We start from the raw sequence: 25,820 nt of genomic DNA, 5'->3' as shown, positions 1-25,820 counted from the left end.
AAATGAGAGAAAAAGAGAGAAGGGACAATGTTACTATCCTTTTTCCACACTTGTGCTTCAGAGTAGCACCATGATCTTCATGATAGAGAGTCTCCTATTTTGTCACCTTCATATACTAGTGGGAATTTTTCATTATAGAACTTGGCTTGTATATTCCAATGATGGGCTTCCTCAAATGCCCTAGGTCTTCGTGAGCAAGCAAGTTGGATGCACACCCACTTAGTTTCTTTGATGAGATTTCATATATTTATAGCACTAGTGCATCCGTTGCATGGCAATCCTACTCCTTGCATTCACATCAATCGGTGGGAATCTCCATAGCCCATTGATTAGCCGCATCAATGTGAGACTTTCTCCCTTTTTGTCTTCTCACACAACCTCAATCATCATATTCTATTCCACCCATAGTGCTATGTCCATGGCTCGCGCTCATATATTGCGTAAAAGTTGAAAGAGTTTGAAAAGGCTAAGTATGAAACAATTGCTTGGCTTGTCGTCAGGGTTGTGCATGATGGGAGCATTTTGTGTGACGAAAATAAAGCATGGCCAAACTATATGACTTTGTAGGGATAAGTTTTCTTTGGCTATGGTATTTTGGTAAGACATAATTGCTTGATTAGCATACTTGGAGTATTACCATTTTTATGTCAACAATAAACTTTTATCTTGAATCTTTCGGATCTGAACATTCATGCCACAATAGAGAAAAATACATTGAAGAATATTCTAGGAAGCATTCCACATCAAAAATTCTATTTTTATCATTTACCTACTTGAGGACGAGCAGGAATTAAGCTTGGGGATGCTGATACGTCTCCAACGTATCTATAATTTTTGATTGTTCCATCCTATTATATTACCTGTTTTGGATGTTAATGGGCTTTATTTTACACTTTTATATTATTTTTGGGACTAACCTATTAACCCAAGGCCCAGTGCAAATTGTTGTTTTTTTGCCTATTTCAGTGTTTCGCAGAAAAGGGATATCAAACGGAGTGAAAACGGAATGAAACCTTCGGGAGCGTGATTTTTGGAACAAACGTGATCCAGAGGACTTCGAGTGGATGTCAAGCAACCAACGAGGAGGCCACGAGGAAGGGGGCGCGCCCTCCCCCCTCGTGGGCCCCTCGTGGCTCAACCAACCTACTTCTTCCTCCTATATATGTTCACATACGCCAAAAACATCCAGGAGCACCACGAAACCCTATATCCACCGCTGCAACCTTCTGTACCCAAGAGATCCCATCTTGGGGCCTTTTCTGGAGCTCCGCCGAAGGGGGCATTGATCATGGAGGGCCTCTACATCAACTCCATGGCCCCTCCGATGATGTGTGAGTAGTCTACTTCAGACCTTCGGGTCCATAGCTAGTAGCTAGATGGCTTCTTCTCTCTCTTTGGATCTCAATACAAAGTTCTCCTAGATCTTCTTGGAGATCTATTCGATGTAACTCTTTTTATAGTGTGTTTGTCGAGATCCAATGAATTGTGGGTTTATAATCAAGTCTATCTATGAACAATATTTGATTCTTCTCTGAAATCTTTTATGCATGATTGGTTACCTTTGCAAGTCCCTTCGAATTATCAGTTTGGTTTGGCCTACTAGATTGATCTTTCTTGCAATGGGAGAAGTGCTTAGCTTTGGGTTCAATCTTGCGGTGCTCGATCCCAGTGACAGAAAGGGAAATGACACGTATTGTATTGTTGCCATCGAGGATAAAAAGATGGGGTTTATATCATATTGCTTGAGTTTATCCCTCTACATCATGTCATCTTACCTAAGGCGTTACTCTATTCTTATGAACTTAATACTCTAGATGCATGCTGGATAGTGGTCAATGTGTGGAGTAATAGTAGTAGAGCACTTGTCCTGAATAAATGTGTACTTTATCAGAGATTAAAAATAAAATAAGAGTACAAACGCTCCACCATGCGGTTCCTAGTACCTATATACTAGTAGTAGTACTACTTGTACTACTAAACCTTGCGGTTGGCTCTTCGCCTCTTCGTGAAGTCAAACAATGATGGTACTACAGTGTATGCCTCTAGCAATCTCACATCGAATGAACTGTTGCACGTACACCGCATGGGCGAGGGTAGGTTGCATTAGTCAAAAGCTTCTCCTCGTCCAGCAAGCCACCAGGCTTGAGGTAGACAGAGAGGGCGTAAGCGAGCTTCACCTTGTCCTGCAAGCTTCTCCTCATTCTGCGAGTTGACTGGGCACACCAAAAAGTAGTGCTAGTCCATACTCCCTCCTTTCCGGTTAGTATGGCTTAATCTTTTTTGCGGGTAAATGAGAAAGCTTTATTCATATATAAGCATTCTTAGGACGATCAACCAAGAGACTGGTCACTAGGAAGCGAGGTACCCCGCAAAAAAGAAGAAGGAAGCGAGGTGTTTCATCAAGCCAACTCTCGGTCACATTCAAAGTGTAGCAAGCACGGTTCGCACAAAGATGTGCCGCAAGGTTTGCTGACTTGTTTACATGCTGAATAACAAAAAAAGAGAAAATATTACCAAGCGCTCCTATTTGTAACAGGATAGGAGCCAGAATTAAGCGATAATTGTGGCGAGTATTCCATGCAATCAACTTCCATTATCACATGCGAGAACCCTCGAAGAGAACCAAATGTGTTGAAGGTTGCTTTATCACATTTTAAAATAAAATAAGAGTGCAGACGCTCCACCATATGGTTCCTAGTAGTAGTACATACCTCTATAATTTTAGTACTAGTAGTAAACTTTGCGCTTGGTTCTTCGCCTCTTTGGGAAGTCAAACAATAATGGTACTAGTACACTGTATGCTTCTGGCAATCTGACACCGAATTAACTGTTGCACGTCCACCGCCAAAGCGAGGGAGAGCTTGCATTAGTCAAAAGTTTCTCCATGTGCTGCGAGCTACCGCGCGCAAGCTTCTCCTTGTTCGGCAAGTTGACGGGACACAACAAAGTAATGCTAGTCCATACTACCTCCTTTCTGGTTAATATGGCTTAATTTGAAACGAGATAAATACAGTGTCTGTCACTGTGTATTTGTAAAAATACGGTTAGTGGACTTCATAATACTCTCATTGCGCTCAATATAAACATTTTCCGATGTTTATATGGTCACTAGCTCATCCTGACTGAGTATGTGTCTGCATGCACGTGTAGGTTGAGCACTTGAGCAGTTGAGCGTGACCGTGTGTGTTCCATCGTGTGCTCGGACATGCAAGCATTAGGGCGTCGCGTGCATTTTCCATCCATGTGTACGTGTGACTATTGCGTGCATGCACGAGGTTGTAGTCCCTCACATTCACATGTTCATAAGTCAATGCTTTGTCAAAATGTTGCATGCAAGGTTTAATCATTCGTTGTTCAAGCATGCATTGCCGATATTAATACGTTGGTAAAGACAATTTCTTGAGGAGAACGAGCCCATGGATTGAGTACAAAGAGGACCAATAAGCCAGGACGGAGGGAGTACTAATAGTGGACCGGAAGTAGGGAGTAGGTACTAGTAGTCACTACAAAAAAAGACACATCCGTGACATTTTGGGCCGAACGAAAAAATGTTCTGTCATACTTATGACACTTCTATGACGATAATTGTAACAAAACCCGGTATCATCATAGATGTGGTGGGCTCCTACTTCTATGACAAAAATGGGCTTTTCATCCTGGGTGGGCCAAAGACACAGATGCATGACATTCTTTGGGCCGTCCATGATGGAAAAAACCGTGGTAGAAGCGAGGGCGAGAAAAATTTCAGGGAGTTCCCGGTTACGGTGGGTGGTCGGGGGCCGAGCGATGCGCGTTTCTCTCATACATGTACGCCTGTGTGTGCGAGGCGTTGGGCTCTAACTGAACCCGAGCGAGGCACTGGGCTCTAACTGAACCTGAGCGATTGCACTGCAGGCTACGCGTTACTGAACCCGAGTGATTCCTTCGCTACTGCTGCTAACTGAAGCCAATCGATGATGCCTCTGGATGAATAGTGAGCGTTGCTGGGGGGTTTGGATGAACAGTTCCCGATGGGGGTGGATGAACAGGACCCGTGGTGTTGCCTCTGGATGAACATGACCTTGATCGATCGAGCCGGTTGGGGCTAGATGAACAGGACCCCGTGGAGGGCTAGATGAACAGGACCACCCCATGGAGGGCTGGATGAACAGTAGACGGTGGAGGGGTGGTTGAACAAGAGCCCGTGGAGAGGGCTGGTTGAACAGGAGCCCGTGGACAGGGCTGGTTGAACAGTAGCCGGTGGAGTAGCACGCGGTGGAGGCTGGATGAACAGGAGCCCGTGGATGAACAGTCGCGGGTGGAGGCTGGAGGAGGTCGACGGTGGATGAACAGTAGCCCGTGGAGGCTGGAGGGGGTCGATGGTGGAGATGAACAGTGTCTCGTGGAGCCCCGTTTTGCGGTACGCCACATCCCTCCCGATGAACATGACCCCCGTTTCGACCGTAGCGCTCCAACACAAGTCTGTTTCCTCCGTTTTGCGATACACCACACCCCTCCCGATGAACAGGACCCCCGTTTCGACCGTAGGAGGTCCGTTTCCTCCGTTTTGCGGTACGCCAGACCCCTCTCGATGAACAGATCTCGTTTCGACCGTGGCCGGTCGAACACAAGGCCGTTTCCTCCGTTCTGCGGTACTCCAGGCCTCGTTTCCATCGATTGTTCCGTCCAAGCCCACCCGATGAACACGAGGACGCATTCCGTTCTGACCCAGCCGGTTGGCTCCCCATGAACACGATGATGACGTTGTTTCTCCGTTCCGACCCAGCCATGTACACGAGCCATGGCCGTACGTATGCGCGAGTAGGCGTTCGTGACCCTGCCCGTATGTACGTACGTGGCCGTATTTTCCTTCTTGCAGACTGGCCGATGTACTTACGTGTACATGCTACGTGCGCGCCTCCACTACGACACGTGCACGCCTCTACATCGACCAGTATGTACGTACATGTTCGCGACCAGAACGACAATGCTACAAACGCTTCGACCAGGTGGGTCCCAACTGTCAGGCACTTCCTTGCATGCGAAGATGTAGCTGGTGGATCCCAGCAGTCAGGGGGGCGAATCGTTTTTTTGCCCGGACACACTTCCTTGCGTGCGAAGATGTTGCTGGTAGGTCCCAGCAGTCAGGGGGAAACGTTTTTTTGCGAAATACGGTTGCCCATCCGGTGGGTCCCTACTGTCAGGTGGAGGAATCATTATTTTCCACATAATAAGGAGGCACTTCCTTGCTGCGGCCGTGGACCCAGCTGTCAGCCTCTCCACTTATAGTCCATGTCCAATGGAAGTTGTTCCTTGACCATGTTGACTATGCCGCCGAGAGCACCAGGGCGGTGGACGACGGCAAGGCCTAGGAAGGGGACGACGCGGAGCCGGGGAAGATGCGACAGTGGATTCCCATGCATAGAGGAGTATGAGGGTTCACTGGTTCGCTGCGGTGTGAGGCTGCCGTCGCCGTAGGATAACAGGGGGTTTGGGTGAGTAGAGGGATGGCCTGGCCAACGGTGGGAGTAGTAGGGGGTGGTGAGGCCTCCGCGGCATCGCAGCCGGCCATGGGAGGCAGGAGCATGAGGCACGATCGGTGCTAGTTTGGGCGGCTGGAGCAAGAAGACCAGAGGTTGAAGAAGCACTACGGCCGTTGGATGGACATCGTACAATCACTGGAGCTAAAATCGTGCATATTGACTAAGTTGACAAAGCCCTCCATCCCCATCAACTTAGTAGGCACACAAGTCAGCCTCCCACTATACTAGGTCCCAGCTAGCAGGGGGAGTATTCATTTTTTGTGCGTAATAAGGAGGCACTTCCTTGTGTGCGAAGATATAGCTGGTGGGTCCGAGCTGTCAGTGGCGGTAACGTTTTTTTTGTGAAATACATAGGCCCATTCGGTGGGTCCCAGATGTCAAGTGGAGGAATCATTATTTTGCACGTAATAAGGAGGCATTTCCTTGCATGCGGCCATGGACCCGGCTGTCAGCCTCTCCACTTACAGTCCACTTCAGATGCATGTCGGTCATTGACCACATTGACCAGGCCGCACCAAGAGCACTAGGGCGGTGGACGATGGCGAGGCCTAGGAAGGGAACGACACGGAGCCAGGGAAGACTCGGCAGTTGTTTCCCATGCGGAGGGGAGTACGACTGTACGAGGGTTTACTGATTCGTCTGCCGTCGCCGGAGAATAACAATAGGTGTGGGTGAGTAGAGGGATAGCTGGGCCAGCGATGGGAGTACAGTGGGGCGGTGAGGCCTGCGCGGCAGCACAGCCGGCCGCGGGGAGGAGGGAGCAGGCAGTGCCGCCGGCCCTTGTTTGAGCTGCTAGAGCAGGAAGAGCAAAGATTGAAGAAGCACGACGGCCGTTGGATGGACATCCAACAGTCATTGCTTGTGCGTCAACCTTTTTTTGGAAAGCCTCAAATCTGTGGAAAACTGCATACAACCCATCTGCCATTATTTCTAATAATTTACAGTCCATTTGCTAATTCTCAAGGTTTTTTTGGAGCCCATATTCTTTTTGTTAGCATTACAGCCCATATTGTGTCCGCACTTAAAAAATTATACGAAATTTTGCATATTTCGGTGCGGTCCGAACTATTTTTAATCCCGAAATTTCGAGTCACATTCAAACTGATTTTAAAAATAAATGTATATCAATATAAAATCCAACAAATTGTCCACGCATAAAAAATCAATGCAATTTAAAATCACAAAATGAGAAAAAAAGAAATTTGAAACTAATTGCCGGTTTGATGTGTTTTAAAAATGTACAACCCATTTCTCATTATTGATAGACCATTTTCTCGGCCAGCCGAATGAAGCTCTCCTCATCTTGAAAGATTTGCAGCCCAATAGGCCTGACAAAGCGACCTACTTGGCAAATCACAGAAAAACTGGGATGTGGCCGTGGACCTAGCTATCAGCCTCTCCACGTACAGTACTCTTCCAATGGAAGTCGCTCGTTGACCACATTGACCACGCCGAGCTGAGAGCACCAACGCAGTGGACGACGGCGAGGCCTAGGAAGGGAACGATGCGGAGCCGGGGAAGACGCGGCAGTGGATGCCCACGCGGAGAGGAGTACGGGGGTTCACTGGTTCGGCTGCGGTGTGAGGCTGCCGTCGCCGCAAAATAACAGGGGGTGTGGGTGAGTAGAGGGATGGCCTGGCCAACTATGGGAGTAGTAGGGGCGGTGAGGCCTCTATGACATCACAACCGGCCACGGGAGGCAGGAGCATGAGGCACGACCGGCGCTGGTTTGGGCGGCTGGGGCAAGAAGATCAGAGGTTGAAGAAGCACTACGGCCGTTGGATGAACATGGTACGGTAACTAGAGCTAGAATAGTTCATATTGACTAAGTTGACAAATCCCTCCGTCCCCGTCAACTTGGTAGGCCCACAAGTCAGCCTCCCACTATGCTGGGTTCCAGCTGGCAGGGGGAGTATTCATTTTTTTGTGCGTAATAAGGAGGTACTTCCTTGCGTGCGAAGATAGCTGGTGGGTCCGACCTGTCAGCGGGGGGCATGTTTTTTTGCGAAATACAGAGGCCCTTCCGGTGGGTCCCAGATGTCAGTTGGAGGAATCAAAGACTTGAGAAGGCGTATAGAACAAGCTAGTGTACCAGTAAAGAGACGTTGCTGAGTTTTAGAAAAAGAGAGACGTGCTCCTGTAGCTGGTTTGAATCCAAACCTAGACTATGACTATATATGGTGCTATGCTACATATGGTGCTATGCTACTCTGCAAGTAATGAAACTGACATATCCAACGTTTGCTTCTCCTCTTCTCTACTTACTCTGCTTAGCATCAGAAGCTCTGGCCACAGCAACCATGTCCGCTGGCTGCTCGTCCACCTGCTCTTCAGCAGCCAACAACCAGATATGCGCCAAGTCGCCACCCGTACCATCGCCTGTGGGTCTCATCACACCCCCGCCGGCACACGCACCATAGCCGGTTGCTCATCGCAACCCGCTACCGTTGGTGTGGTGCCACTGCTGCAAATCACGCAGAGTCATTCGTCGCGTCTCAACCACAATCCTCAACCCTGGCCGAGTCTTCTACAAATGCCCAAATCATGGGGTAATAATATGTTTAAGTGTTGTTCTGCTGCTTTCAGTTGCTGATTTTTTAATAGTTTGGTTGATGATCTTCCAATTTGATTCGTGCAGAAAAGGGAAGATTCGTGTTATTTGTATTTCTAGGAAGTTGCTGATGTGGGGGAGTGCAACTATGCTAATTATTTGGTTAGCCGAGGAATCCCAATACCAGCAGGTTGGGGCGTTGGACAAGTAACTGAAGGAACGGTAGAAGAGGAAGATGCAGAGTAGAAGGTTAAAGATGCAGTTCCTCTGATCATGGCCAAGCAACAGCTGCTGAACGTCCTTGACAGCAATGAGGAGATGAAAGAGCTTGTGAAGATAATGGGCAAAACCGATGTGCTCTGTAGGATTATTGTCTCTTTATTTGCAGTGTATGTATCACTCGTGATGTATTCACTGACTATGACATGAGCACTTTGATGAAACTAGTAATGAATGAAACATGTGTAGCTGGCTGGGCGTAGTGTTGTGAACATCTAATGATTTTTATTAACGGAAATCAGGGGGTATCCCCTTTTGCTCATAAATAAATAAATAGCAGAGGCGCTTTTGGTAATAAATAAATAAATTAGCAGAGGCCCTGTCGGGTCAGCTTTGTTCTCATTCAAAGACATCGAGCAAATTGCAGTCCAATAGCAAACTATGTCATCAAATTCAAGTTTCACAGCCAAATATGAGTATAACTAAACAACAATGTCATCATGTTTTAGTCGTCATACAATCACCAAACACAAATCAGCATACATAACAAGTGATGTTCTCACAGGAAAATACTAAACAACATGTTCATCGGGTTTCAGTTGGCATAGCAAACACAATTTCACATAGTAGATAAAAAACGTCTTCTGACAGGAAAATACGACAAAAGCAATGTAATCATCATCGGCAGCAGCAGCGTCAAAATCTTCGCCATGTGTATCAGTCTAAATCGTAATTCCCCATGGTGTCATCTTCTTCTTCTTTGTCCTCAACGTCCTCGAACGTTGGCTTCTTCTTGATCAACTCTTGTATGTCCACAGCACGACAAGCATTCTTTTTGCCGGCGTCATTGACGTGATGGTTCTCAAAGATATTAGGAACATCTGTGTTATCTTGTACATCAGGAGCTGTGTAAGCATCATCTTGTTGTGCAACTTCATTAAACGAATTCCTCTGCTCAAACCTTTGCAATAATCTCCAGTCGTCGCTACGCGCAAATGTGTCTTCCAAGAAAAATATATGTGTTGCTTGATTTGCCAAAATAAAAGGCTCGTTGGTCTGGTACGCCGCCTTGACATTGATGGATTTGAAATAATCATTAGCTCTAGGTTTTGCGATCCTAGAAAATAGGTTATACCAACGACAGCACAACATAACCACACGCCGATGATCCTCGAAACTGGAGATATACTGCAACTGAACAATGTCTATTATGTTAGCATACATTTCAGTTGTCTCTTTGTCATACGTATCCGTGCTCATGATGGCACTGTTTTGTGTCTTCCCGCCTTCGTCTCATGCAAGGGTGTTGTAGCGCACATCTCCAACAACGCAAGATTCATAATGTCTTACCCGAGTATCAAGACCCATTGCTAGTGAGTAAAGGGCATCATCAACTGCCTGCCCATCCTCCCGCATCTTCTTAACCTATGGTTAGAAAATGGACAAGCTGATCATCTTATGTACTCAATATATTAAAAAAACTGATAGTGCAATTCAAAAGCTTACATGGCTCTTGAACCATTTCGCAAATCCTGCCATAACCAGTTTGTCAATGTTTCTTGGATTTTGCAACAGTAACTCCTTTTTGTAGATGCTGCACAACATAGTGACAGCGTCAAACATCTAAATATATAAGAATGTGCTGCAAGTTTAGTAGATTACGATGTATAAGCTGCAGTACTTAGCACTTACTTGATATAAGGTAGTATCTCAGGACCGTTATTCAACACATACCAAACCATTTTGTCCAAATCTTTAGGTTTGTCCTCTTGTCGACTCTTCCCTATAACTCGAACAGAATAATCAAAAACATTGAGCCTGGGATTGTCTTCACCCACCTCTTTGCTAAGCTGATCGGTTGTTTCAATGTATTTTGAGCAGAATGTCAACGCTTCTATAGCAATGTAGGCCTCTGCAATGGAACCCTCGGGTCTAGCTCTATTCCTAACATATCCCTTGAAAGTGCCTAGCCGCCTTTCAATAGGGTACATCCAGCCATACTGTACTGGACCTCTAAGTAGTGCCTCATCAGGTAGATGAACAGCCAAATGCACCATCACATCAAAGAAGGCTGGAGGATATATCTTCTCAGGGTCGCATAGGATAGTTGGTATCTTGTCTCTAAGATGCTCCAAAGCATCTATCCTGATATTTCTACTGCAGAGTTCTCTGAAGAATTTTCCCAACTCTGCAACTGCTCTGTATAACTCAGGGCGGCCCAATCCTCTAAGGATAATAGGTAAAACCCTTTGAAGTAGGACGTGGCAGTCATGAGTTTTCAAACCTTGTACCTTGTTTCCATATGCACTGACTCTCCTTTCAGGGTTGGAAGCAAATCCATGTGGGAATCTCACACATGATAGGACCTCGCAGAATTCTTTTCTTTGTACCTTGTCCAAGACGTACACAGCTGGTGCCATATCCCGTGGTTTACCTTCATCTTGCACCTACAAATCCTGTCTGATACCCAGGTGTGTCAAATCAATCCTAGATTTTAAGGTATCTTTCATATTGCCTTAAATATTAAGAAGTGTGCCGATAATGCTGTCACATATATTTTTCTCGATGTGCATCACATCAAGATTATGCCACAGATCCAAATCTTTCCAATACTCCAAGTCCCACAAAGTGGACCTGCGGGTAAAAAATAATCTCTCTTCTGCCCTGCCACGCTTCCTTTTCCCGCTGCCATTACCAGGATGGTTTCCTGGTGTAATATGCCAGACCTTCTCTAATTCCACTTGCAACTTATCGGCGGTGAGCCTCTTTGGCACATCACGGTTTTCATGATTTGCATTGAAAACATGTCTTCAGTATTTTCTAGGATGCGGCTCGTCCTTGGCAAGGAAATGGCGGTGTCCAATGTAAAAGATCTTGCTAAGTATTGCATATGACAGCGAATTCCTGTCACAACAAACACATGCACTGTAACCATGTGTCGTTCGCCCTGACATAGTGCCTAAAGCCGGATAATCATGGATGCACCAAATTATAACAGCACGTAGAAAGAAATCAGCTGGTGAGCTGCTGTATAGGTCTCGAGTGAGAACACCCCTCCATAGCTATTGAAGTTCCTCCACAAGAGGCTCCATGAACAAATCAAAATCCTTTCTAGGACTTTTGGACCTGGGATGAGCAAGGCCATCATGTAGTTTGATTCTTTGGTGCAGACATTTGGAGGCATGTTGTAAGGGATAACAAGCACTGGCCACATACTATATGTGGCGCTCTAGTGGCCAAATGGGTTAAATCCATCTGAAGCTAAGCCAGGTCTAATGTTTCTTGGGTCAGCAGCAAACTTTTCGTGTTTCTGATTGAAGATTTTCCACTCACTACCATGTGATGGATGGCTCATTACATTCTGATCTCTGTACTCCTGGTTCCTAGAATGCCACAATACATCCTCTCTTGTTTCAGCATCATGAAACAACCTCTGCAATCTTGGTGTAAATTGGAAATGTCTCAGAACATTATGAGGAATCCTCTTCACAACATCGCCATCTTTCCATCTTGATGATTTGCATTTCGGGCATTCACTTAAGTTGGCATAATCCTTCCGGAGCAGAACACAATTATTGTTACAAACATGGATCTACTGCTTCCACATAGTCAATAACATTGACGTTCACAGCTTCACCATGATGAACCCACCTAGTATATGTGACCGACATCCCATACAAGTATAGATGATTTTGCACAGTTGACTGGGGTCTTGTAACTGAATTCATACAACTGCTACACGGGTAGAGCACATCTTAATTCGGACCGCCGTACTCTGCTCTGATAAAGTTCATGAAGTTTTCAACCCCCTCGACATATGCAGCGGAGAATCTTAGAGCAGAAGTTATCCAAGTCATGTCCATCTATTAGACATAAAAATTAGTTCTTCTACTAGATATTACAGGAAAAACATATATGCTTTTTTATGAAGTCCAGAAAAAAAACCTAGGTCGATGTCTAAAGCTATGGCAAGATATTTGGACGAGAAGATCTAAGTAACGAAATATATGTAAAGCTAATTCAGCAAATAGATTTGAGTGCTAAATTATGGCAAGTTGTTTCAGCAGTCAATGAGGCCGAGCACACAACCACCGAACTACCGAAGGCCATCGCAGCAACAAAGATCGAGTATAAAACGGTGTAGAGCTATTTCACCTAACAGATTGGCTACTAGTGTAAGTGCATCTAGTGCCACCCCTAGTTGGTTTTGGAGTATTGACGACAAACCTAGTTGAGGGACTAATGTGTTTGTGAGAATTGCAGGATAACACAGGTAGAAGTCCCTCATTGATTCGGTTTTCCTACCAGAGATGACCCCTAAAAATGTATGAAGACATTGAAGTCAAAGGTGGTATGTGAAGACATTCACATTGAAGACTATGACAAGAGAAGACATCGTGTGAAGACTATGGAGCGCGAAGACTTAGCAGTTTCGTCGTTCTGTGTTTTTCTTTGTTGAGTCATAGGAACCACCGTACTGTTAAGTGGGGTCCAAGTGAACTAGTCAGAATGACTGAAGTGATGCTTAACCAAAATCCTATGTCTTCGAGTGAAGACTATGAGAGCAAATCTTATCCAGAGTTGGATAAGTCAGCTTTGCTTGTAGCCCAAGTAAAGTTGTCGTGTGTGTTTGAAATCTGACTGTTGGAACACGTGTCAGTTCCTTAGTGACCGAGGGTCATTTCGGACAAATCAGGTCGGGTTGCCTAGTGGCTATAAATAGCCCACCCCCTACAACCTTAAATGGTTGGCTGCTCAGAGTTAGTGCACGGCTTTTGTCGTTTGAGAGCAACCCACCTCGAAGCCTTTGAGAGAGAATTCCTTGCGAGGATAAAGCCCTAAACACCCAGAGCCAAAGAGTGTTAGGCATCACTAGAGTCTTCCTGTCTGTGTGATCTGAAGACTTATTACACTTGAGGACTATGAATCCTCCAGCCGGTTAGGCGTCGCGTTCTGAGCATCCAAGAGTCATTGTGGATTGCCGGTGAACGAAGTCTGTGAAGGTTTGGAAGTCTACCTTGAAGACTTACCAGAGTGATTGGGCAAGGACTGGGTGTCCTTAGCTCAAGGGGAATAAGGTGAAGACGAGGTCTTCTGAGTTGAATCTCAGCCTCCCTAACCAGACGTACAGTTGTCACAACAACTGGAACTGGTCCAACAAATCATTGTCTTCAACGAGTCACTGGTTTCATCCTTCCCTTCCCTTTACTTACTGTTGGTCCTTGTGAAGTCATTGTATGATTGCTTTATCTTTTGTCTTCACTGAGTGACTGCTTGTTCTGATTGGCTTCACAATATCTTCCTACCTGATCTTTACTGCCTAGCTGCTATTAGTCATTGTACTTTCACTCCATTGAATACTTGACTATGGTTTGCCTAGTGTAGTCTACCTTCCGCTGCATGGTAATAGGTTTATTTCTATCGTTTGTCTTCGAAACTTCCATGTTTTGAAGACTTACATAAAAATCGCCTATTCACCCCCCCTCTAGTCGATCACTAGCACTTTCAATTGGTATCAGAGCAAGGTACTCCCTTGTTCTGTGTGATTCGGTTTAACCACCTGGAGTTTTAGCTATGTCGACTGCAGGGATAATGAAAGTCTCCGCTGCATGCCCCGTCTTCGATGGAACTGAATATCCCTACTGGAAGAATAAGATGCGCATGCATCTTGAAGCCATTGATGTCGACCTATGGTAAGTCATCAAGAATGGCGTTCCCAAGGCTGGTGAAGGTGTCACCGCTGCTGATGTCAATAAGTTCCTTCAACTAGACTCCACTGCCAAGAACATCATCTGTGGTCATCTGACCAAAGGACAGTATGGCAGCGTGAGTGCTTTGGAAACATCTAAGCTAGTCTGGGACTGGCTCTCCAAGGTCAACGAAGGCGTCTCAACCCAGAGAGATCAGAGAATCAGTGTCCTTCGCAACCTCTTCAACTGCTTCAAGAGAAATGACAATGAGAATGTCCAGCTCACATTTGATCGACTCACTGACATCACAAATGAGCTTCAAGCCCTCGGCGCTACTAAGATCACCAAGCATGAAGTCGTCAAGACACTCCTGAGATCACTTGATAGCTCATTTGACACCTTAGCCCTGATGATTCAAGAACGTCCTGACTTCAAGACACTCGATCCGTCTGACATACTTGAGAGGCTCAACACACATGAGTTTCAGCTTTCTGAGAAAAGAGATATCTACGGTCCCAACTATGGGCAAACTTGTGCCTTGAAGGCAAAAGCTGTCTCCTCATCTGAAGAAGAATCTGACAGCAGTTCTGATGATCCTGAAGACATTGGAAAGGAGCTTGCTATGCTTGTGAAGAAGTTCCAAAAATTCACCAAGAAGAAAGGCTTCAGAAAGTCCTCAAGATCAAGCTCAAGGAATGATGAAGCTTCTGCTCATGACTACAAGAAGAGAACATGCCACAAGTGCAAGAAACCTGGCCACTACATCTCTGAGTGTCCGCAGTGGGACAAATGAGAACAAGAAGAAAAAGAAGAGCAAGGAGTATGATTCTGACGACAAGAAGAAGAAGAAATACTCAAAGTCTTCTTCCATGTCTTCCTCAAAGTCTTCATCACACAAGAAGAGCTCATCTGGCAAGGCTCGTGCGTTTGTTGGCAAGGAAATGGATTCGGAGGAGGAATCCGCTTCTGAGGAGGCGGAGGTGGAGTCTGAGGAGGAGTCCGATTCTGGTGTGGCAAGTCTGGCTACAGCCTACGTTGCCAAGTCCATCTTCAACACTGAAGATAATGTCACCAACGCCGATGCTAATGACAAGGACGACTCCACTCCCACCTACTGCTTCATGGCACGCGGTGCCAAGGTAAACACGCGCACTACTCACTATCAAACATCAAGTGAAGATGACTCTGATTGTGGCTCCAAACACAGCTACAAAACACTTGCTAAAATTGCAACTGAACAACAGAAAGCTATGGAAAATATTCAAAAACTATTAGACAAAAGCGATGACCTGTTGGACGCTGAAATGACTCGATCTCAGTCCTTAATTGAAGACATAAAAAATCTTCATGTTAAGTATGAGGAACTTCAAAGTCATCATGAAACACTCTCAACATCTCATGAAAAGCTTTCCTATGATTATCTTCAAAGGAAGCAAGACCTTGAAAAATTGAGAGCGGCTCATGAAGATCTTCAAAAGGAAAATGAGTCACTTCGCGCCAAACAGATCAGTTCCGCTCAGGAAGTTTTTGAACCACCATGTCTTAAATGCATTGAGCGTGATAACGCTACTTCTGTTGCTGAATGTTCTACTGCTGCTACTGTTGCAATGTCTTCAACTATTGGTGTGATAACTAACCCCTCTGCTGAGGATGCCACTGCTATTGCTGATGAGAATGCCAGGTTGAAGACATTGCTTGAAACAGGGATGTTCAAAAGTCTCAAAGGGCATCAGACACTATGTGATGTCCTCAAAAGGCAGATCCTGAACCGAAACCCTAGGAAAGAGGGTGTTGGGTTCGAAAGGAAAATGAATGTTGATGGCCCTTACTAGAAACCTGAGCAGTACCCGAAAACCACATGGGTTGCTGCAAAGGGACCTTTAGTGGATCCATCCACCCTATCTGGCTTCACTTGTGCTAATCCCATTGTTATTGATGAATCCTTTGATGCAAACTATAAACTGTTTAAGAATCAGAATGGTGAAGTGTTTGCCAGGTATATTGGTACTAACTGCAGGAATGGGCCGCCTATGAAGAAGGTCTGGGTGCCGAAAAGGTGTTTGGAGAATCTTCCTGTGAATGTCGTCATGACACCACAAGTGAAGAAGACAAACCCCAGACCACAGGCTTCATACGGCCCAAAGGCTTCATATAGATAGAGGACTCACCTGAGTCGCACTAATGCAAATGTTTTGCAGGGAAGCCATACTCAGGCCTATGAATATGAGCGCATTTCATCAAACCGCCATGTTCATAAGACCAAGAACTATTCTGCTTATTCTTATGAGTACTATTGTCCACCTGCAAGACTTTTTGCTAGGGCTCCAAAGCCAAAGTTCTCAGATGCTGCACTTAGACTCATTGCTTCGAAGACACACTTGAAGATGTGGGTGGCTAAGAAAGCTTAACTCTCTTTTGCAGGGAAAGGTCTCCAGCCGAAAACCAAAATCGTCGGACGCTATTACTAGGGACCTTAAACATCTTGTAGGGCGCAAGATCAAATGCCCAAATGGTCTTATTATGTACTTTGTTCCTGAGTCGCTTGCTACTTGCCCTATCAGTCCTAATCTCGATCTAAGCTTTCATAATCCACTGGCTCGTCAAATGTTTTTGCTTCACAATTCTCTTCGTGAAGCCTATCCCCCTAACTGCACTGTAGGGTACGACACCAGCTGCTTCAGAATGGATTATTGATAGTGGGTGTACTAATCACATGACTGGCAAGCGAAGTCTTCTTTTGGACTCAACCTTACGTCCATCTAACAAAAGTCACATCACTTTTGCTGACACTGGTAAAAGTAAGGTATTGGGTCTAGGTAGAGTTGCAATCTCAAAGGATCAACACATGGATAAAGTCATGCTTGTTGAATCCCTTGGTTTCAACTTAATGTCTGTCTCAATGCTTTGCGATTTAAACATGATTGTGATGTTTGGAAAATATCGTTGCCTGGTTCTAATGGAATCTAACAAGTCTCTAGTGTTTGAAGGGTATAGGGAAGATGATTTGTACGTGGTAGATTTCTCAGCAGGACCACAGCTTGCCGTATATCTTCTAGCAAAAGCCTCAATGCTGGCTCTGGCATCGGAGGCTAGGGCATGCTGGCATGAGGAACTTGCACACTCTTGCAAGAAAGAAGCATGTCATAGGCATCGAGGGCGTCAAGTTCAAGAAGGATCACTTATGCGGTGCCTGTGAAGCAGGAAAGATGACAAGGGCCAAGCATCCCTCGAAGACAATCATGACAACGACTCAACCCTTCGAACTGCTCCACATGGATCTTTTCGGTCCCACTCATTACTCAACTCTTACTACTACTTCTTGTCTCTATGGCTTTGTCATTGTTGATGATTATTCAAGATATACTTGGGTGCATATAATCCTCTACAAGACTGAAGTGCAGGATGTCTTCAGACGCTTCGCCAATCGAGCCATGAACAACTATGGCGTCAAGATAAAGCACATCAGAAGTGACAATGGCACTGAATTCAAGAACACTGAGCTAGATACATATCTTGATACTTTGGGAATCACACATGAATTCTCAGCTCCGTACACGCCGCAGCAGAATGGCGTCGTCGAACGCAAGAACAAAACACTTATTGAGATGGCTCGGACGATGCTTGATGAATACAAGACTCCAAGAAAATTCTGGCCTGAAGCCATTGATACTGCATGCCATATCATCAACCGTGTTTATCTTCACAAGCTTCTGAACAAGACTTCCTATGAGCTCCTTACTGGCAAGAAGCCAAATGTCAGTTACTTCAGAGTATTTGGTGCCAGGTGCTGGATCAAGGATCCACATCACACTTCAAAATTTGCACCAAAAGCACATGAAGGTTTTATGCTTGGATATGGAAAGGATTCACACTCCTACAAAGTCTTCAACCTCTTTCACTATAAAGTGGTTGAAACTGTGGATGTGTGGTTCGGTGAGACTAACAGCTCGCAAAGAGAGCACCTGCCAAATGTGCTAGATGAAGTTCCATCCAGTGAATCAATCAAACTTATGGGAACTGGAGAAATCATACCATCTGAAGCTCAGCCTGAAGAGGAACTTATCATCTCCGCACCTGATCAACCTGAAGACAATCCTTCTAACGATGAAAATGATCAGCAAGAGCAAAATCTTCGTCCTGTACATCCTCGTGTTGCAAATGAAGTGCAGATTGAGAGAATAATTGATAGCATCAATGCACCAGGTCCACTCACTCGTTCAAGGGCAACACAACTAGCAAATTTCTGTGGGCACTTCGCATTTGTCTCAATATCTGAACCCAAGAAAGTTGATGAAGCCTTCATGGAACCTGAATGGATTCAAGCTATGCAAGAAGAGCTTCAACGGTTTGAGCTGAATAATATATGGGAACTGGTTAAGCGTCCTGATCCTCACAAGCACAACATAATAGGCACCAAATGGATATATCGCAACAAGCAAGATGAGCATGGTCAAGTTGTCAGAAACAAAGCTCGTCTCATTGCTCAAGGATATACTCAAGTTGAAGGGATTGACTTTGATGAGACATTTGCTCCTGTGGCTAGACTTGAAGCCGTACGCATACTGCTGGCCTACGCAAATCATCATAACATTCTTCTGCATCAAATGGATGTGAAGAGCGCTTTTCTCAATGGCAAGATTGACGAAGAAGTGTATGTTGCACAACCGCCTGGCTTTGAAGATCCAAAACATCCTGATATGGTGTACAAGCTCAACAAGGCACTGTATGGCCTCAAACAAGCCCCTAGGGCCTGGTATGACACACTCAAAGACTTCCTGAAGAGCAAAGGCTTCAAACCTGGTTCCCTCGACCCCACTCTCTTCACGAAGACATATTATGGTGAAATGTTTGTGTGCCAAATATATGTGGATGACATTATCTTCGGCTGCACCAATCAGAAATACACTGACGAGTTTGGATATATGATGCAAGAGCAATATCATATGTCCATGATGGGTGAGCTAAAGTTCTTCCTTGGTCTTCAAATACATCAGCAACATAACGACATCTTTATATCTGAAGAGAAATAGCTCAAAGATTGCCTGAAGAAATTTGGAATGCAAGATTGCAAAGGCTACACGACGCCAATGCCAGCCAAACATCATCTGGGTCCCAACGACAATGGTAAAGAGTTCGATCAAAAGGTATACCGCTCCATGATTGGTTCCTTACTTTATTTATGTGCATCTAGGCCAGATATCATGATTAGTGTTTGCATGTGTGCCCGGTTCCAAGCGGCACCAAAGGAATCGCATCACTTAGCTGTGAAGCGAATTCTGAGATATTTGGCTCACACCTGAACACTAGGATTATGGTATCCAAAGGGTTCAGAGTTTGATCTAGTTGGATTCTCGGATGCTGATTATGCTGGTGACAAGGTGGATCACAAGTCTACATCAGGCACATGTCATTTTCTGGGACGATCACTTGTATGTTGGTCTTCAAAGAAGCAGAACTGTGTATCTCTCTCCACTGCTGAATCTGAATACATTGCTGCTGGATCTTGCTGCGCTCAGCTTCTATGGATGAAGCAAACACTCAAAGACTATGGCATTCACCTGAAGCAAGTACCACTCTACTGCGACAACGAAAGCGCCATCAAGATTACCAACAACCCAGTTCAGCACTCAAAGACAAAGCACATTTAAATTCGTCATCACTTTCTCAGAGATCATGTTGTGAAGGAAGATATTGATATCATACACGTCAACACTGAAGAACAATTGGCAGATATCTTCACCAAGCCCTTGGATGAGAAGAGGTTTTGCAAGTTACGGTGTGAGCTAAATATCTTGGAATCCTCAAATGTCTTGTGATTAGGCACACATCCTAACACTTATGCATGTTGATGACTTAGATGTGCAACACACGAATTAAAGTATATCTTCAATGAATGAAGACTTACATTCTGAGTGTTAATACATTAACGTGGAATTTGACTTCGGAGCGCCACGATAATTGTGCGCCGTGTCTGGGTCTAATACTTCCTATACAGTGGGTAACGCCACCACTAAATTCTTCTGTTTGAAGTGTTTTACCCATGGTGTTACATGTGCTATGTCTTCACATTTTGTTTGTCTTCATTTTCAACTTGTCTTCATGATTATCTTCACTATGTTCACTTGATTGTCTTCTGATATATACATACTAGTGTTCTATCCTCTACAACATTCACTTATAGCTACGTCTTCCTTGTTGAATCTTTTGAACTAAGTGAATGTGATCGGACCCTAATCTCTCTATGCTTTCTGTCTCAAACTCTATCTGTCCAAATCATATGCATTCTATTGAAACTGTCGAATGTCTTCTCTGCGTCCTAGTCAGCAGAAGATACAGAGACAAACATTAAGTCCGTTTTCAATGCTAATTCCTCCACCTGAAACCCGGAGAAGTGGGAACGACCACCCGACAATCCAGACATGCGTGGGAACGTGGAACAACCTCCGATATGTTGCATGATGGCCACGTGTCCTTCAGATGTGAATCGCCAGGGGCACCTGGGTAATAACACTGTGCCATCCCTGTCCCTATAAATACATGCCTCACCACAGTCATTATCCTTTCTTCCACTCTCGCACAAACCCTAGTGCCACCGCTAGCCGTCGATGACACCGGCGACGAAGCACTTAGCTGCCGCGACCTCACCGACGTCGTCTTCACGCCGGCCGCGGACATCGTCTTCTCCGCCGTCGCCGTAGGTGTCCTCCGCCGCCAAGTTAGGGCACGGACGATCGAACTGCTCGGCCTCCTCTCCCACTCTGTCTAGCAGTTCTTCGTGTGGTAAATAAAACCTCCTTTTTACGGCCCCTTTGATCCTATAGATTCATCACCTTCTACCACAAGCAGTTTCTGTTCACACAAGTTGGATCTATTTCATACTGCATCTCATAATATGCCTACTATGTTCACTTATGCTTCGCAAAGTAGTTAGATTCCTCACTTGTACTTATTCATGGACTCGTACAAATCTGGAACCAACTCTCTATCTATGAGTGAATGTCTTCGCACTATGAGGTCAATGTCTTCTAAATTGATTTATCTTCAAAATCTTCTGAGAATGCATATGACCTCTTCCCCTTCCCTCGCACCTTAATGCTGTCACAGGTACATGTCCATGGGAGAATCCCTTGGTTCTCATAGTCTGCATTCATTTGCAGAATTCTTACAGCATCATATAAATTCTCCTGAAGCCAGTTCCTGTTTAACCAGCAAGCGGAAGCCTTTGAAGCCTTTCAGTTTAAACTTCATGGCACCAGAGAAACCTACAAGAAAGGGCGGCAAACAGCGCCGTGGGGGTACATTAACGGACCTGCCCGAAGATCTTTATGAACTATACAAAACTGACCTCGAAGAAAGCTATGGTCAGCGCAAGACACGAATCCAATGGATTCGAAGATACTAGGCCGAGCAATGGTTCAAGTACAGGTTCGTGACCCAGGAATATGCTGAGAAGAATGCCATCAAGCGACCTTGGGGAGACATCCTATACAAAAATCTTCAACCCAAGTCTAGAGCTGAAGCCATTGAACAAGGCTTCTATCCTTGTATGGTCCGAGGACCACAGCCTGCAGATGCAGATCCATCGTCCTTGCTATGGTGTCGTGACGACAATCTATTCAAGCGCACCTTCTAGTTTGCCAAGAATTCGGCCAAAGAAAACAAGAAGTCGCAGGGATTAGACTTCAACCCAGGTCCCTCTGCTCCTCATGCTGATGGCACACGAGAAGCTGAACCCAATCTGGTTGGGCCCTTCTACAACCTAGAAGGTCTCATCACTCATATTATGGTTCAAGGGGTAGTCGTGGATCAACCTACAGATGATGCTGAATCTGACGAAGCATCTGCACCACCGAAGCCAACGAAGCTGAAGAAGCCTAAAGCTTCAAAGTCTGCCTCAGCACCAAAATCTTATGGGCGAAGCCACTGGCTACTGCACCTCCTGAAGACAGTGTGCAGTCTGAAGATCTATCACATATCTCCAAGAAGACTGAGATGAGAAAGAATACTGATCAGGCACTGACTGCTGCTGCTATTCTGCGCAACAACGCCATGGATCTGTCCAGCGATGAAGATCTTGCAGATGACGCTCTTGAGCAACTGATCAAGAGCAAAGAAGAAGCAGAAATCATCAAAGATTTCCTCTCTTTGACGTAGAAATCCTTCACAACTTCATTGATGAGTGGTTTGAAACCCCCAATCTCAGCTTTGATGATCTGCAACTTCCAATTGGCCTCAGCGTCGCCTTCACTGGCGCCATTGCTTCTGAGCTAGCTCTAGCTCAACGCATCGTTGAACTGAAGCAAAAGATTGACTATGAGAAAGCTCAGTTCAAGAAGCACATGGCCAAGCTCAGCATGCAAGATGTGAAAAACTTCAAGACTATGTTGCACGAGCTCAAGGAAGCCTTTCTCAAGAAACGCGAAGAAGCTAAAGGTTCTCGTGAGAGCATGAAGAGTCTGGCTGACAAGTGCGTGCAAGTCTACAATGAAGCTGAAAAGCGCAAGGCTCTTGGGCGTCCTGGCATCGATCCCAGGATGGCTGCAAAGAAGAAGAAGAAGCCAGCTGTGGCCGAACCCGAAGCAACAAGGCAGGAAGCACATCCCATTGTCTTCCCAGCCAGTATGATAGGCTCGAAGCCTAAGGTCCCCACGGTGGCTTCAGAACTGAAGAAAACAAGGGCTGCTGAAGCTGAAGCCAGAAAGCGCAAAACCAAGGGCACTACTGATGATGCTCCTCCAACCAAGAAATGCAAAACCAAGAAGAGAGATCGGGCTGCTCCCACAGAGCCCCTTAATGTCGAGCCAATCTCTGTGGCTCTTCCTGCATCTGAACATTGTGAGCGCCAGTTGATAGTTCATGAGCCTGCTTCCACAGAGGCTCCTGAAGCTGAAGACATTTAAGCAGTTGACCCCACCACTGCTGAAGACATTGGTCACCATGAAAATGTTGAAGATGATGAAGTCCTTCCTCAGATTGAGCACCAATTGGTATCATCGCCTATGCTCACACACAACGAACTCGTCAGCATTGGTCGTCCTCTGACGCCAACTGCTCAGGATGCATCGTGGGCTGATCACCCACAGAGATAAGACACTCCAAGCTCTCCCCAACCGCAAGCTACCCCAAGAATGCAAGATGATGATGACTTTGAGGCCCAGCACACTCCATCTCCACAAGCGTCGCCCGCATTACGCAGGCTTCGCAAAGGACCAAGGCCCCAAGTCACTGCCACCATGCACGTGTCTGAGTCCGAAGCCAAAATGGCTGAAGATATTCCGGCTGCATCAGCCGATGAAGAAGAAGCCCCAAGAGTTGAAAGAGTTGCTACACCCCCGTTGTCGGTGTCAAACCCGGCGGATCTCGGGTAGGGGGTCCCGAACTGTGCGTCTAGGCTGGATGGTAACAGGAGGCAGGGGACACTTTGTTTTACCCAGGTCCGGGCCCTCTCGATGGAGGTAATACCCTACTCCTGCTTGATTAATATTGATGATATGGGTAGTACAAGAGTAGATCTACCACGAGATCAAGGAGGCTAAACCCTAGAAGCTAGCCTATGGTATGATTGTTGTGTATGGAGTTGATTGCCTACGGACTACAACCCTCCGGTTTATATAGACACCGGATAGGGTTAGGGTTACACAAAGTCGGTTACAATGGTAGGAGATCTTGAATATCCGCATCGCCAAGCTTGCCTTCCACGCCAAGGAAAGTCCCATCCGGACACGGGACGAAGTCTTCAATCTTGTATCTTCATAGTCCAGGAGTCCGGCCGAAGGTATAGTCCGGCTACCCGAACACCCCCTAATCCAGGACTCCCTCAGTAGCACCCGAACCAGGCTTCAATGACGATGAGTCCGGCGCGCAGATTGTTCGGCATTGCAAGGCAGGTTCCTCTCCAAATCTTGTGTACCTGTAGGAATGATGTCCGATTCTTGTAATGTAGTCCTCCTTGGCTTCCATGCCCAATAATGGCCGTCTTCCACATGTTCAAACAAATGCGAAAAGCTGGGGCGTTTTTACATCCACACCCCTAGCCGTATAAACGAGCCGCCTATTTAACGGGATGGGGATTTAGGTCCAAACCACATCTTCTCCTTTCCGTGAGTTATCATCAGAGCGCTTCTAGCAAAGGTCCATTCCAACATGACCGGCCATCGCAGCTCCTCCCCTCGCCCCTCCAGTCCCAAACCCGGGGACTGGGAGAGTTGCACCATCCCGCATAGCAAGTTAGCGTCACTTCAGGCCCAGGGATTCCTCCCTCAGGCATGCATGGTCCCGGTCCGAGCCGGTCTCGCCACCTATAATGGCGGAAAACAAGCGGAGAACACCCCCAATCCTTCTAAAGCAGAGCGGGTGTGCCTCGTCCCCTATCTAAAAAGGGGACTGGGATTTCCAATTCACCCATTTCTCTGCGGGCTTCTGGAGTTCTACGGCCTCCAGCTGCACAATCTCACACCCGCCTCCGTATTGCACATTGCGGGTTTCGTCGCCCTCTACGAGCTATTTTTAGGCGTTGAGGATCATTTCGCGCTGTGGAATAGGTTATTCTGCCTGGTGCCCCGTTCTGAAAAGGGGTCTATATATCAAGTGGGCGGAGCCGAAGTATGGCGCATCGCCGGGACCGGATACCTATCCGGAACCCCAAAGAAGGCGTCCGAGGACTGGCCCTCGGAATGGTTTTACATAGATGACGTCCCGCTACCGGACCCTATCCGGGTCGGTCTCCCTGAGTTCAACAGTGCTCCATTGAAGAAACGCTTGAGCTGGCGTCCGCGGAGCTCTCAGAGAGAAAGTGACAGAGACGTCCTATACCTGATGGGCCGGATAAGACTGTTGGCTCATTCCGGACTAACCATGATTGGAGTCATGGCCGCATGCATTGTGCGGGGGGTGCAACCGCTTAAATATAGAGGCCACCCCATGTGGGATTTCAATGGGGAGGATGACGCCCCACGTTACGGTCGTAAGGGGCCGGACTCAGCCGCCGCCTTAGTAAAGATCTTATCCTCTTTGTATAAGGGAGAAAAGGAGGAATTCCTCCGCGTCAATCCGCAGGCCGGATTCAGTATGTATGATCCTCCAAGTTGGGTAAGTGAACAGTTACACTTGCCCGTTTGTTTTATGCTCCCATGGTTAGATAGGTAGTCTAACGACTTCAATGCAGGAACTGCGACAGGAGGTAAAGGACATAAGCAGCCGCCCTCCACAGCCCGAGGACCCAGAATGGTCCCTCAATCCGGACTCCGAAGAGGATCCGGACATATCGGTGGATCTTATCGACGGGGTGTTCCATCAGCTAAGCAAGGACAATACCTTGGTAGCCATCATGGCTGATTACCCAGGGTTAATTCCGGCCTCCCAGGTGACAGAAACCGGAGTCTCATTCCCTTGAGAGAGATTGCACTCTCACGTATTCCGGTGTTTCTGACGACAACCGTGTTTTGCAGGGGAGTTTTCCGAGGCAGGAGGCCGAACCTGCGGCGGCTAGCCAATGAGGGGCCGCAGGGCCCCGTGGGGAAAAAAGGAATGAAGTCCGGACTGAGATGCCAACGCAAAGGTATAGCGCACCCTATGTTTCCCTGGTGTTATTCTGTCAGGGCATATTTTAAGGTTCCTGCTATCTTCAGAACAAAGAGACCTCGCTGGACTACATCCGGAGAGGTTGCCAATCGCGCCTCCACCAGCCAGGCTCCAACGGTTGGCCAGGAAGCGGAGGCGAGCACGAGGCGCGTACCGAACGCTCCTCCGACAAAGGATGAGGACAGGATGTCTGCCAGAAATTCTGAAGTGGAGAGTGCCATGAAACACAGGCGTCGCCGGACAGTTCTACGCGACGCT

Source organism: Triticum dicoccoides, chromosome 1A, assembly GCF_002162155.2.
Source record: "Triticum dicoccoides isolate Atlit2015 ecotype Zavitan chromosome 1A, WEW_v2.0, whole genome shotgun sequence".
In the NCBI taxonomy this organism is placed as follows: domain Eukaryota; kingdom Viridiplantae; phylum Streptophyta; class Magnoliopsida; order Poales; family Poaceae; genus Triticum; species Triticum dicoccoides.
This window is presented reverse-complemented; position numbering follows the sequence as displayed.